Here is a 15,547-nt window from a genome sequence, read left to right as displayed (position 1 = left end):
TCTGCTGATCCCGGTGCCGGGAGGCATATACCTTTTACTATATAGGATAGAGGCCTGGTGCACGGGTGAGGGCTGGCTGGTTTGCCCTGAAGGGTGTCCTGGATCAGGGTGGGGGTCCCCACTGGGGTGCCTGGCCAGGCTGGCTGAGGGGCTGAGGGCTGTTTTCCCGCTGGCAGTTGACTAAAAGCTCCCAACCGCTCCTTGTTTTCTTTTTTTTTTTTTTTTATTCTGGGCCAGCTTTAGCTCTGAGGCCTCGCTGCTGAAAACATGGATACAATGTTGTGGTCCGGGGCTGACTGACAGCCGGTTTTGTTTAGCTTCTTATTTGCAACATAGTAATAGTTGCTTCGAGTTGCAGTTGAGAGGCGGGCAAGTGAGGCAGGGAACGTTGGAGTCTGCAGTTCCTGGAGGAAGCAAGCCTCTCTGCTCGCTTCAGTGCATGGCTGCCGGCTGCCATCTTGGCTGACAGTTAATTTGCATAAGGATACGCTGATTAGCCAATGGGAAGGGTAGCGGTCGTACGCCAATTACCATGTTTCTCTTTTATTAGAGTAGATTATAAGTTCTACATTGATTTGATTACAGCTTTTTGTTTCCCATCAAAGCATTAATACTATGTAAAATCATCACATTGTTTACAGGTATTAAAATAGAGGATATACAGTGAGTGATAACTAAGATTACTTCTATCTCTAATACATGATCTATAAGTTTTGCTAAATAGATGCAAGTGATGCCATAACCACTACTTTTGCACATACACTAAAGTGCACTGTTCTGTACAGTTTGACTTCTGGCTTAATTTCAATTGCCCATTCAGGTCTTTCCTTGATTTTGTAAAGCAAATTTGATTCTGTTTTTCTTTAGGGAAGAACTTGAAATAATTTTAATATATATGGCATAAGGAATATTAAATTGCTCTTGGGAAATGTTACTATAAAATGTTGAAGTCTTTGAAACGTATCTGATTGATATATCAAACTTGGATGGAGACAGAAACTGGATGCAGAATCTTAATTTGAACTATACTTAACTGAATTTACTTGTGGTGATTTTCCCATTTAGGATTTTAATTAGGATTGCTGCTCTGAGGGTAGGCAGGGGGTTGATGGCCAGTCAAGAGCATTTTGGAAGCCTCACTGAACAAGGTACAGTGCTCTATGCTTTATACAGAGTTACAGAGACCACCGATAATGCTTAGTTATTCAAACCACCTAGTCTCCTAAGGCAACTGTTCAATCATTCTCTTCTCCTACACTGCCTGCACCCCTACAAGGTTATTGGGTACTACACATCCTATTGATTCCACTTCAGAAGCATCCCTTAAATATTTTCTTTTTTTATCTTAACATTTGTTATTGATTTCAGAGAGGAAGGGAGAGAGAGAGAAGTAGAAACATCAATGATGAGAGAGAACCATTGATCGGGTGCTTCCTGCATTCCCACACTGGGGATCAAGCTTAAAACCCAGGCATGTGCCCTGACTGGGAATCAAACTGTGACCTTCTGGTTCATAGGTCTATGCTCAACCACTGAGCCATGCCAGCAGGGCAACATCACATAAATCTTAATTTAGGCTCTCTACATATCTCTGATGGATTACAGTGGCTTATATCAAACTGAAGATATTATTAAAGATTTCTTACTCTTTGGAGTGGAACCAAGCACATTACTACATGACTTCTGTTCTCTGATGATAAGCTCAATATCCCCAGGGAGTTCCAGAATGTGCTCCACAATGCTCAAGAAAAATCTTTCTCAGACTCATTTGGTCTCTCTTCCCTGAAGGAAAACCTCCCAACAGCTCTTCTTTGTGAAATAGTCTAAACCCCATTACTTAGCTTAGAGACTCTGTACTAGCTTTTTGACTTTTACTACCATTTCTCTATCCCTTTCCTAACCCTGCACTGTGCAACACATTTACACACCCCACCTATGCTTTAGCCACTTCTCATGACTTCTTATTCTTTAAAAACATTATGTCTTTTATGCCTTTGAGCCTTCACAGGTGACTTTTCTTTGATCTCTAATGCCCTCCTCTTTGTCCTCCACTGAGCTTGTCCACCTGATGATACTCCTCATTAATCAAAGTCCAGTTAAAAATCCTTCTCTCAGTAACTTTCTCATATCTCCCAGGACAGAGTAGCTGTTCTCAATAGTTCATACAGAAGCCTATTTTCTCTTGCACCACACTTTGTATTAGTTGCTTTGCCCTGTGTGTGTCTTCCTCACTTGTTAGCTCCTGGAGAGTAAGGATGTTGTTTATTTCATCTCTCTGTCTCAGGTCTGAGCAAAGCAGGACTTTAGAACATGCTTTATGAATGAGGAAACAAATCTACACTAATAAAAGACAAAGATGCTAATTGACCATACCTTCGCTACACTCATTAGCCAATCAGAAGAGTATGCAAATTAACCCAACAAAGATGGACATTAAATTTGCATACTGCAGGCAGATCCCACTGTGCCACCCTCCACGGGTGGCAGCATGATTTTTGGGCTTAATTGAATTGCTGTGTGCAGCCTGGGGTGGGGAGGGGGGCAGGCAGCAGCGAGATCCCCAGCTGCCGCCTGCCCCAGCGCGGGATCTGGGCCTGCCATGTGCGTCCGGGGGAGACGGGGCAGGCACCGCGGGATCAGGCGTGCCATCTGCCACCAGGGGAGCGGGCCTAAGCCAGCAGGTGGTTATCTCCCAAGGGGTCCCAGACTGTGAGAGGGCACAGGTTGGGCTGAGAGACCCGCTCCTGCCCCCACCCCCCCCCCCACCTGCCCCCACCCCCCCCCCCACCAGTGCACAAATTTTTGTGCACCGGGCTTCTAGTAAATATAATAATTAGTTAAGAAGTTCTACTTTTACTACACTTTTCTTTCATCTCTTTTCCTAATGAAAACACATGCAAAGAAGATTCAATCAACAGAATGAAGGATAAAGGCTCAAGTATAAGAGAGTTAAGAATTTGTATGCTATATGTTTACTTGAGCTGTGAATTAATTTGTATCTATTGTATCTGTGGCAGATATGTTAAAGGACTGAGAATAAAGATTAGAGAACAGAGGGTAAGGCCCTAAGGGCTTGTCCATGACAAGGAGAATCCTTTTCCTTTCCCTGTGAGAACAGCTGAAGAAGACAGCTAGAATGCCTTTGAAAGCCAGCTGAGGAGGATATCAAAGAAACAGAAGAAGTAGATGCTTAATCTGTTGACATTATTAAAGGGTTTTACTTGAAACTAGTGGCACCAATAAGCTTTCACTAACAGTTTTGCGACTGTTTGATCACATACTTCAGTTCTCTGCTGGAAGCTATATGAGCCCTTCTGGGTCTGTGCATATGACACTTTGAGACAAACCATTTCTTTACCAAGATTGCAAGGTCTTTGTCTGCTGAGATCTATGATCTTAACTGAAGTGTTGTTTGACTGAAGTTTTGTTTGGTTGCTGAATTTGACAAGATGTAGAGGAGTTAAATCATATGAAATAATAAATTGTTCAAGACTGTCTAAAGTAGGCCAGATGGGATAAGTATATGTTCTATAGCATAAACATTTAAAATTCACAAATTTTGAAAATATCAAGGAGTTAGAATAACTAGTAAAGAAGTTCTACTTTTATTACATTTTCTTTCATTTCTTTTCCTGGTTCTGAGGGTGGAGTTGAGCAGACCTGTGTGTACTTCCGTATCTGTTGTTTGCTTGTAACCCAAGACATAACAGATGAGAAGAGTGTTGGAATAGAAATCAGAGTTGTAGATTGTTGCACTGGTCGCTTTAGCACCAGTTAGCATATAACTAAGCCACTATTATAGAACCTGTTTAACCTTTATGGCCCTTACTTTCCTTAACTGTGAAATGAGAACAATATCAGCTGCTTATGATCCTACTCTAGGATCAAATGAGATGCACGAATGGAAAAGTCGGCTGTTGGTGTACTGGCCTTGATGAGGGCCATGTGCAAATAGAACTGTAGTGCTCATTTTAAAGAAGGAAGCTATTCTCCACCTCTACCCCCCCCCCAAAAAAAACCCCCCAAAAACAACAAAAACACATACCCACACATGATATTTAAAAAACTCAACAATGCTAAAAATAACTAAAGCCATAACTTCAGGCCATCAATCAAAAATAACCTAAAACAAGCACTGTGGAATTGTGGTGGAATGTTTGGTATTAATCTCTAGGGACACATTCATAAGCCCTGTTTGTTGGAAGCTGAATGTCTTGTGTGGAGAGGTCAAATATGAATTCTCCTGAGAGCTGATGAATTATTCTCCCATGAAACAGAAACAGCTGACTAGAGCTTTCCATGTGGTTAATTTGTTCTGTAGATGCTAAGCAAAGAAAAAAGTGCTTTGTATGATTTTCTTGGAGGGATTACATTCAGAACCATGTAATTTTGGCTGCTAGTACTGAAATAGATACGGTTCATGGTAATGTGTAAGTATAACCGTATTTTATCAAACATTGTATTCTTTATGAAATTTTTAAAAAGCAGGACTCTTAAAATATATGTAGGTTTAATACCATCCTGTTTTCTTCATCACTGGGATATATGGAAATGTACAAGACAAAAAGAGTATTGCCTTTTAAGATAAAATTAGATTACTCGGCTCTCAGTCTAGCCGGATCCCAAGTTTCTGCTTTTAAATCCATTTTTTGGCTTGCCTCTACAATTTGATTCCAAAGGAACCACCATAATTTCAGTAGGTATAAGTCGAATCTTCCCTTATATCCTTGAAAACTTCTTATTTCTGTAAAAGGTGTCCTGGAAGAGCAAATGTAGTTCCTACATTGCCTCAAGGTCTTGTTTGAGGCTCTGATTTAGTGCTAGGGTTTGGTACATATAAGGACTGAACTAAAAGAGAAAAGTTATCTAAAACTATTTAGCATAGGTTCATCTCAGGGTAGGGGCAGGGTAAGTGTTTCTTGTATATGAATCCCCCAAATCAACCCCATTTCCTAGAGATGGAGTCTATGAGGTCACTGGAGATCTAATATAAACATCAAAAACTATTTCCCCTGACTCTGGATTCTTGGAAAATCCAACAAGTGCTCTATGGAATTTCTCAAGGGTAGTAATTGTGTAATTTGTAGCTTGTTTTTAGTTTTCCTTTGTATTTGAAGATCACCTTATTCATCATGCTCCTTAACTACTATCAGTATTTGAACCTTAGTAGTTTTCTTAACAGTGGAGAGGGAGCTCCATAAATCCATCTGTGTAGCACTGTTTCAACCTACTTTTCCTGGTGTCTAATAGCAAACTCAAGCTTATTTAGTCATTGTAAAAACTAAGGCTAGTGAGGAAGGACTAAATCTGCAACCAGGGCCACATCTGTAACCCATGCTAATCAGCTGAAAACCCCCAAGGTCAGGTATCTGAGTGCACAAGATAACATGAAAAAAAAATGCTGTCTGGGAGAATATTCTAGGCAGATACACTTTATCAGAGAGGAAAGACAATATCTTTTGTAACTTTGAGTTCAATATCCTGTGATACGAGATTATTACTTGGTCACTGTAATCACCATATTTTATTGTCCAATTTTCTTCCATAAAGAGTGATTAGAAAACTCAATCTTTAATTAATTTACTTTAAGAGGATGACAAACATTTTCCAACAGTGGCTTGAGAGCATGTCAGGTTAACCATGGATCTGGGAATTTAGAGGTGCTGTGCTCTAACCATCATGGTACTGTTGATTTATCTTAATCCTACATAATCATGAAATAGTAAAAGTGCATGCTCTTCATAATACAGGAGAATCAAGCAAAAATTATTTTCTATAATTTTCTCTTAAACAAGCACATTTTCAAAAATAAGAAACAAATCAATTGTATTCTGAACACACATAGATTGTATTTGAAACTGTCCAAAAAAATGAAGAGTATGCTTTATTTGGCAGGTAACCAATATAAACTGATAGATGTACTCTTTATCTAATGGAATCTATCCAGTAGTTTTTTTTAAATCCATGACTAGCCTAATGACAACTCCAGTTAAACAAATTCATTAGAAAGACCTTTCAAGCATTCAACTTAGAGCAATAAATAAGATTCCACAGTCAACCACATCCTCTTTTCCTAAGACGAAGCCAAGTCTAACCATGTAATATATTGACTTTCCTGTGTTCTGACATTAATGGGTATTATAGATTCTGTTGGTTTATAATCTTCAAATTCATAAAACACAATAATGAAAGAAGAGCTCATTTCTGGGCATTCTGAACGAAGGCGAGTCTGTCAAATTCTATTTCACCTTTAAAAGTTTTTTTTTAATTGTAAGGTATCTGAGGGCATGTTTATAAGTTGTGTTATGATGTATTATAAATGTTTTGGGGATTTGTTGTTTTCCTTATAATCATAATGTAAGGTCATTGAGAACCACCTTTGTGTCTTACTTAACTTCTGAACTTCAATTGAAGCCTGAAAGTGGCCAACACTTACTGGGCGACCTTGAGAGATGGCTCAAATAAAACTGATGATAATTTTCAAAGGATTTATATTTCATTGAAAGTGATGATGGCTCAAGACCAGGAAAAGAAGTGGAAGCACCTCTAGTCTTGGGATTTCCTGTTGGGAGGCATCGTTGTGATTCCCTATGTGACTGGAAGCCACTTAGAATGCTCCAGGAGAGCATTCCTTCCTTGATTTCTAGGGAGGATGCTCCAGATCCTCTTTCTTTTCCTTGAACTGGAAGGCCAAGTCAAATGATAACAAGTACCCTTTCTCTTTGCAAGTTTACCAGCAGAGTGCATTTGGATGCGGTGTGAAGTGGGACTATGTAGCTTTTGAATTTTGCACGAAATGAATGAGTGGCCTATTTTTTAAGTTAAACAAAATCAACACAAATCAAATGACTAAATTTATTTCTCCTGAATCTTGTTCTTGATCATAGCACATAAGAATTAGAAGAGATGTATCAATGTCAACTCCTCATTTTACACAGATTGAAACTAAATTCCCAAGAGGGTATTAATCAGCTAATATTCCTTTCCTAAAAAAATTCAGAAAAGTGGAATCTATCTTCTAAATAACAATTTGTAAATACTTAATAGAAATACCCACATTGCTAATCAAAAGAAACTGTGACAAGCTCTTTTTAGACTAGATGACTAGTTTGTAAATGGTGATCTATTTAGGACCAGAATGTTAAATAAAAGTGAGCTTTTCTTTAAGATTGGCCAAAGTGGATGCCAGTTTGGTGATTCATTGAAAGAATCTTACATTCACCATAATTTTGAATAACTTGTTTCTCAGCTTTGCTCTGTGTGACCTCATTTTCTCAAGGAGAAAGAAAGAACTGACCTTTGCACTTCAATATATTAGTGGCACAGTCAGACTTTTCTGTAACAGGTTACTAAAAAAATCAAATCTTAACCATTACATAAGGAAGGTGAGAGAAAGGAGGTAGAAGGGGAAGCACAGAAGAGACTTGTAGGGAAAATCAGAAAAAGGAATCTCCTATGAACACAGGAAGCTATTTAGAAATAAAGCCTCCTGGTCCCGCTGTCATTTTGATGGTTTTCCTTTGCTATTAAAGGATGCGTCTGTCCGGCTGGGCTGGAATGGCTCAGTGGTTGAGCAGCAACCTATGAACCAGGAGGTCATGGTTCAATTTCCAGCTGGGGCACGTCCCCAGGTTGCAGGCTCGATCCCTAGTATGGGCATGCAGGAGGCAGCTGGTCAATGATTCTCTCTCATCATTGATGTTTCTACCTCTCTCTCCCTTTCTCTTTGAAATCAATAAAAATATATTTTAAAAAATAAAACATGCTTCTGATGTAGGCCCACTCTCACAGAATCACTAAATGTAGGAGCTGAGAGGGACTTTTGAAATTGTCTTGTTTGTTTTTCTCATCTAAGAAGTGAGGAAAACTGAAGGGCAAATTTGGTTGTTTCCTTTCTTTTAACCTGATAAAGTGGTTAGTGAAAAAGCTTCACCCCGAATTCAGATTTCCAGGCTCCTAACAGGGGCCCTTTCTTGATGTTGTTTTCATATATAAATGGGCAAAAAACTTGTATGGGATAAGTTGTATGGGAAACTTAGGTTCCTGCTGTGATTTTTCAAAAAGAAGGAAAGAAAGAAAGAAAGAAAGAAAGAAAGAAAGAAAGAAAGAAAGAAAGGAAGGAAGGAAGGAAGGAAGGAAGGAAGGAAGGAAGGAAGGAAGGAAGGAAGGAAGGAAGGAAAGAAAGAAAGAAAGAAAGAAAGAAAGAAAGAAAGAAAGAAAGAAAGAAAGAAAAGAAAGAAAAGAAAGAAAGAAAGAAAGAAAGAAAGAAAGAAAGAAAGAAAGAAAGAAAGAAAGAAAGAAAAGAAAGAAAGAAAAGAAAGAGATAGAAACCCTCTCCTTGTTGCTATCTGGCACTCCAGGTTTTAATTGCTGACCAGGTAACAGCCTCACATGCATGAACAGAGAGATTCCTTCCATGCCTGAAGCTGGGCTGCCACCAGCTGTAAAAATGAACCAATTATCCTGAAAAGCAAGAACATGGCCCCTGCGACATTCAAGGCTACTTGATTTCTATAGGATTTTGTTTATTATAGTTATTCTTAGTTTCATGTGGGATGGGGAATAAAAGCCACATATGAAACATAATGCTTTTACATGTTAGGGCTTTAAAAACTCAGCTACGCATTGCTATGGGTGTATGTAGTTCACATTTGTTGTGATGGAGAGAGTGACCATTTAAAGCGTCCCATGGTGGTATTTAAAAACAGCTTTAATTTTTATCAGTTCCTAGTCTCAGAGATTCAAAATTGGTTCTTAGCATCTGTCAAAGGAAAGTGATTGTAGTGAGTCCTCGCAGCTTTCACTCAGCAGTTGTGTTTTTATAGTTGTGTTTCATTGGGAAACACAATGTGTTGATCTCGAGTTGTTTATGCTAGCTTGGCGTGTAAAGGAAAGGGGACAATCTGTTATTCTCTTGGAAACCAAATGTTCACAGTGTGCATTGACAAATACATTTTAGTGTTTTTTAAATTTTCACCCTAAGCATCACTCCGTGTGTGGATTTTTAAGGCATAGGAACACGTCACACACACAGGAGCAGAGACCTTCTCGGCCTTTACAGGGCTGTGTTCCTGGCACCTAAAACAGAGCCTGGCACAAGTGAGTACTGAGTGAATGCAGGAAGGAAAAGGTCAGATGTCTGGTGATGGGATATTAGAGCCAAACAGTCACTTCCTCTCCATGTTATAAATAGAGGCCAACCCAGCCTTTGCATCACACTACTTTCTGTGACGCACATGCTCCAGCTCTTTAGCTTTCACAATCTGTCATCGGCCTTGGTCTGGCTCCTTTTTACTTTTAAACTCAAAAGCATAAGCAGCTAGCTCTCTGGACACAGTGGACTGTGGTTCTGTGGGTTTCACAAAGAGTTCTCAAATGCCAGCTTGGGGCCATCCACGGAGCTTGGTGGGTGAGACCAGTTATCTCCCCACGAGAAGCTTCCATGCCGGCACGGGAGAGACTCACAAGTAATTTCTTCATCAGATTAGGACCCTGGCTGCAAATTCTTGTGGCCCTTGGTACTTGAGCACACATACTGCCCATTTGCCCTAATCATCGTTCCTGCTCAACAGTAAGCTTCCACAGGCTGTTACCTCCAGGCTGCTGGTGTCTTGAGCATGACTAGCATATGCTGAGCACTCAGCAAATATTGTGGATGGAAGGGGGTGAGGGAAGAAAGGCAGAGGACATATGGAAATGCTTGAACGTATGCACCGGGTGCTCTGGAAATTTTAGGAAATTTCTAGAAAACGTCAGGTAAAGCTTCCTCTGGAGCTATAATTTGAAAAAAAGTTAGTCTCTAAGGAAGGTGGGGGGAGGCTCCTAAGCACTGGGGAGTCCACAGACCTCTGTAAGTGGTCAAACAGCATGCCACCAGAGAGCACTGCTGGTGGGGTTGGAGGGGCCACACCTGGAGGTCAGCATCTCGTACATGGATAATAGAAAGGCCACATATGAAACATAATACTTTCACCTGTCAGAGCCTTAAAAACTCAGCTACACATTGCTATGAATATATTTAGTTCACTGTGTTTTCTTCTTGGCCAACTGAAGGGCACACTGTAAAAGTAGGTCTGTGATGTACGCTGTCCACTAAAATCTCTCCTACTTGGCATTTCAACAATTTATATTGATGATCTACACCAGCGGTTCTCAACCTGTGGGTCCTGACCCCTTTGGGGGTTGAACAACCCTTTCACAGGGGTGGCCTAAGACCATCAGAAAACACATATATAATTACATATTGTTTTTGTGATTAATCACTATGCTTTAATTATGTTCAATTTGTAACAATAAAATTGGGGGTCACCACAACATGAGGAACTGTATTAAAGGGTCGTGGTATTAGGAAGGTTGAGAACCACTGATCTACACTAATAAAAGAGAAACATGCAAATTGGTGTCACTCTGCTACACCCACCAGCCAATCAGGATGAGTATGCAAATTAACCCAACAAAGATGGCGGTTAATTTGCGTATGCAGGCTTGGGGCGAAGACTGAAGGCTCCAGCCCGAGCGAAGACCGAAGACTGAAGACGACAGAAAACTGAAGAGGCTTGGCTTCTCTGCTGTGGTCAGACTGGAGAAGCCTCGAGGCTTGGTTTCTCCGCTGCGGCTGGAGCAAAGGCCTGGGTACTGGGTGCCAGAGGAAAACCAGTGCCGGCTGGCCTATTGCATGAATCTCTTTATGCAACGGGCCTCTAGTAAATGTATAAGAAACCAGGAATTTTTTAAATTAAAAATTATATGAAATAGCAGGGGAAACACTTTGTAAACTGTGTGATTGCCTAACCACTATGCTGTACACCAAAACTAATACAAAATAATATTGAATGTAAACTGTAATTGAAAAAAATAATTAAAAAGTTTTAAAAGATGAATACTTAAAATAATTATATGAGAGAACCTCTTATTTCCCCCAGATTTCTATACTTGTCATAAAAAAAATCCTCTCTTTTGAAAGCATTGGAGATACAATGTCCCTCCCTTGGGCTCACTGATTCTACTCCACTGAGGAGTGATAAGTAACTGGGCAAAGTGTTACTCCCCCTCACTTCAGTGGAAATGCTAGCGCAGGGCCCAAAACTCTGCTCCCCTCCCTGGAGGGTGCCCCCTGCAGCTGCCCACCCCTGGAAGGAGTGCTGCAGGGGTCCAAGTTGATCTACTCCCCCCACCCCCCCACCCTCCTCACACACACACCTGGGATCAGGCTGGGTGGTACAGTCTTTAGAAAAGGCTTTGTTTTCCAATTCAGCTTTAACAATAATACAATTGATGACAAATTGATCCAGATATGACACCTGTGTCTATTTTGCAATTGTCTTAGAACTCTGAAAGGAGGGGCACATGACTAATTGGAACTTTCAAAACCACATACCTGTTCCAATAAAGTTGGTTTTATTCTTTAGTCAGTTGTACTGTATAAGTGGGGGGAAGGGAGAAGAAAGAGAGACTGATATATATAGAGAGGCCTGGTGCATGAAATTCATACATGGGGGGGGGGGTCCTTTAGCTCAGCCTGCACCCTCTGTAATCTGGGACCCCTTAGGGGATGTCCGACTGCTGGTTTAGGCCCCATCCTACCAGCAGTTGGACATCCCTCTCGCAATCCGGGACTGCTGGCTCCTAACTGCTGGCCTGCCTGCCTGATTGCCCCTAACCCCTCTGCTTGCCAGCCTGATCGCCCCTAACCAGGATGTTAAGTGATTCTCTGATTGTGCTAGCTCTGTAGTTTAAAACTTAACAAAAATAAAATGAAGGAATGAATAGCATCATTTCTAAGCTCTTGGCTAATAAAACAAACAACAATAAATATTCTAATTACGTTGATCAGAATAACCATTAATTCTTGTTTTAAATGCTTTTGGGAATTTATCTTGTTACCTATTTTTTCTTTAGGTTATAGTTTATAAGATTTTTGGATTTCATGTATCAGTTTCCCAGGTGGATTTTTGATAATGGAATGCATTTATTTCTATTAATTAGTAGACTGTGTGTGTGTGTGTGGCTTGGAAAAAGATGTAGAGGCTAAATTACTCAAGATCTTAACTAGTAATAATAACTAGCACTTACTGGTAACACTCTGTTGCAAGTAATTTTAATATAACATGTTTATTTTTCAAAACAAACCTAAGAAGGTACACCATTATGATCACTTTATATACAAGGAAAACTAGACACAGAGGCTAGTGACCTTTCTAAGTTCCCAGACTTAGTGAGTAACACAACTGAGATTTGAGCTTCAGCCAATTTGGCATAAAAAGTATGATCCATGTGCAGTATTATCAGCATCATCTGGGAGCTTATTACAAATGTAAAAACACAGGCGCCAACACAACCCAGATCTACAGAACCTGCGTTTTTACAAAGACCCAGAGCTGGTTCCTGAGCACCTTCAAGGTAGAAGAGATGGGCTATATAGTTCACTGTGCTACTTCTCCTTAACCTGGAGAAGGAATCTGATTATTATTGGAAGGCCTGTAGAGAGTCAGGGAAAGGTTTGAAGTAAGAGGTTGGCAAAATCAAATGTTTTTAGACCAGTAGTTGTTTTAGGTCAATCACTCTGGCTTCAATATGCAGAATGCAGAAGAGGGCAATTCTGGATGCAGGGAGGCCAATGAAAAGCTACTCTTAGACAAGTAAAGGGAGATGGCAGCCTGAAATAGGGCGGTGGCAGTGACAAAGGAAAAAAGTAGGTGAATGTCCAAGGGTGCCTCGCAGAACTTAGAGATTCTTTGGATATATGATTGAGGGAGAAGAGTTAGTTCACCCCAAGTTTCTGGTTGCATTGTGGTGCCATTTACTATACAAGAATATACTTGAAAGAAGTAGGGTGGGGAATAGGAGAAGGAAATAATGAAATTACTTTTAGATTTAAAAAATGGTAACATTTGAGAAGACTGAGGGACAGCCAAGTAGAGCTGTTCAGCTGGGAGCTAAAGAGATGGGGCAGAGAAACCATATAAGTTACTTGGGCATTTTGGAAGGGGTCCTATGGCAAATTCCATGTCAAAAATTTTACCTGGCCCAGCCAGGGTAGATCAGTGGTTGAGTGTCTACCTATAAACCAGAAGAAGGTCACGGTTCAATTCCCAGTAAGGGCATATGCCTGGGTTATGGGCTCGATCCCCAGTGTGGGGCCAATACCCAGTGTTCGACATGCAAGAGGCAGCTGATCAATGATTCTCTCTCATCATTGATGTTTCTATCTCTCTCTCCCGCTCCCTTCCTCTCTGAAATCAATAAAAACATTTACCTGGTTTGTCTCTGATATTCCCCCCGCCCGCCCCCTTCCTCATTATATTCACTGGTGTCCAAACCTGCTCTGAGCAGTCCTGTACTCAGCAGAGTTAGGTCTGTAGCTCAGAAAAGACAGATAAAACTTTTGGATTCATAAGCATATGGAATGGATGATAAGTGAAGCAATGCAATTGCCAAGCAAGAGAAAGGGAGTCTAGAAAGTAGGGGAGAAGGGGACTCTGCAAAACAAACTGAGAATAGTGGTCCAAGAGGTGGAGGAAACCTGGGAGTTTGTTATCATGGGAATCCTGGGTAAAGTGTGTTTCCAGGTGGGGAGAGTAGAGAATAGGGTAAAATGCTTTTGAGACACCAAGTCGATAGAGAATGAGGAATGGCTGCTGGACTTAGCAATGCACTAGTAATTGATGACCTCAATGAGCACCGAGGGAAACTGATGAGGACTAAAGCCAGAGTGCAGTAGATTGAGAAGTGTGGGCTGAGGCAGGGGAGGTTCTTCAAGAGATTCATCCGTGAGGCTGAGGAATGAGGGTCACTGGAGCTCAATAATGGAGATGCTTTTCAAGATAGGAAATTTTGAACACGGTTAAATGCTGATGGAAGGAGGTAATACAGAAGGAAAAATGAGAGCCTGTGATCCCTGAAGTGGAGGGTATAAGATAATGGGCATTCGTTTAGATCTTCCCTTCTGTCTTCCAATCCACTATTAGGTGGGCACAGGGATTCAGGAGGATGGCCAGAGAAACAGGGAGATCCGCTGCAGCCATCCTTTCCACGTTCTGGGGTCTTTAGAGGCTTAACACTCTCACCTTCCATTCTAAGCCTTGTTTTGCTACTTGAATCTTCCACTGTTCTTCCCATGACATGCCCAGAACAAGGGTAACCATGAATTAGATCAGGACCTGCTTTGAAAGTTAACCTTTGAACTTCATCTTCAGCTATAATTCTTGCCTAAACCTTACCTGTCCTCAGGTGAGGAAAGTTTAAAGAAACAGCTTAGGCATATACTCCCTCCCCAGGCCTTTTGGCAAGTTGGTGAACCCACTTCCCCAGGATGTTTGAAGCTGAGTTGTATGGCTTCATGGAGAATAGTGGTTCATGATAAGGATGGCAGAGAATACTCAAGGACAGATTTCAGGAGTCTCTCAATGCCAGAAATGCCACTGAAATATCTATTTGCAATGGACTTTTCTGAGAAGAGGGTCCATTGATCCTATTGAGATCTATAATCCCAAAGATGTGGGGGTAGATAAAATGCTCAAGCTGATCATTTTGGAGGGATTCAAGGTATTATGGCAGGAAGAGGTTTCCTCCCTCTCCCCTCTTCCCCTCCTCCAGCCCTCTCAGGGTACCAAAAGGTACAGAAAAATGATGACAATCAGACAGGAAAAAGACAATTTACAAGAACATGGAAATGCAAGATTGTTTAACTGACATCTGACTCAGAGCTTCCCATGTGAACCCAAGTATTTGGTTTTCAATTTTAAAGAGATCATGTTTCCTAGATTGAAAACAAATCAAGGTTTCTCTAACATATTCTAGAAAACCATTTATTTTCAATATTATATAGTAGAAAGTTACTGGGCTTGTCTAAGGAACCCAAATTAATCCAGCTTTACTCAAAATGTTGTTGGCAAGTATAATAAAAATAAGAAGTAAACTTGTCAGTGAGGTGATGTTACATTAAAGCACAAGTCTCTGCTCTTGTTTAGGTAGAACGGCCCCAGAATTGGCAACTAATGATAACATGTGGGAATAAATAGAGCAAGTGTAGAAAACAGACATCAGCGTTTACCTTTTCCATCAAGCAATTTGGATTCTGGATTTAGGCATAAATCACAATAAATATGTTAAGAACTCTCTTGTATGACATATGTTTGCAATATTTGTGTTGTATTTTAATCCATATACTTTGCTAATAAAAATGCTAGAATGCCATATTATGGATGTGAAATGAAGGCTAAAATGACTTAAGGGTTTTCTTACACATTTTACTTATGAGAATTATGCATTTTATTAATGACTTTTTTTTTCTTTTAGTTTTCACAATCCTGAAACCCAAATTGACAACTGAGAAGCTGCATTTGGTTTTCAAATGGATGACAGACATGAAAGAGGGTCTGACTAAAATAGTGGAGGAAGCATAAACACGGGATACATGCTTTTGCTTAAGTAACGCTATCTCAGTTTCAAGAAGCAATGCTTTAGATACATGAAGCATATTATATATGTGTGGGCTAGACACACAGACATTTTAATTTAATCTTAGAACACCTAAAATTAGGAATCG

At 40.4% G+C, this 15,547-nt stretch overlaps 1 protein-coding gene across 1 annotated transcript in view; it reads right to left on the bottom strand.

The window, feature by feature from the left end:
- The window catches only part of FHL5 (four and a half LIM domains 5), a 33,830-nt gene that overhangs the window by 16,366 nt on the left and 1,917 nt on the right, over positions 1-15,547 (bottom strand). The window lies entirely within an intron of this gene.

This window comes from Myotis lucifugus, unplaced genomic scaffold (genome assembly GCF_000147115.1).
Source record: "Myotis lucifugus unplaced genomic scaffold, Myoluc2.0 scaffold_161, whole genome shotgun sequence".
Classification (NCBI taxonomy): Eukaryota; Metazoa; Chordata; class Mammalia; order Chiroptera; family Vespertilionidae; genus Myotis; species Myotis lucifugus.
This window is presented reverse-complemented; position numbering and strand designations above follow the sequence as displayed.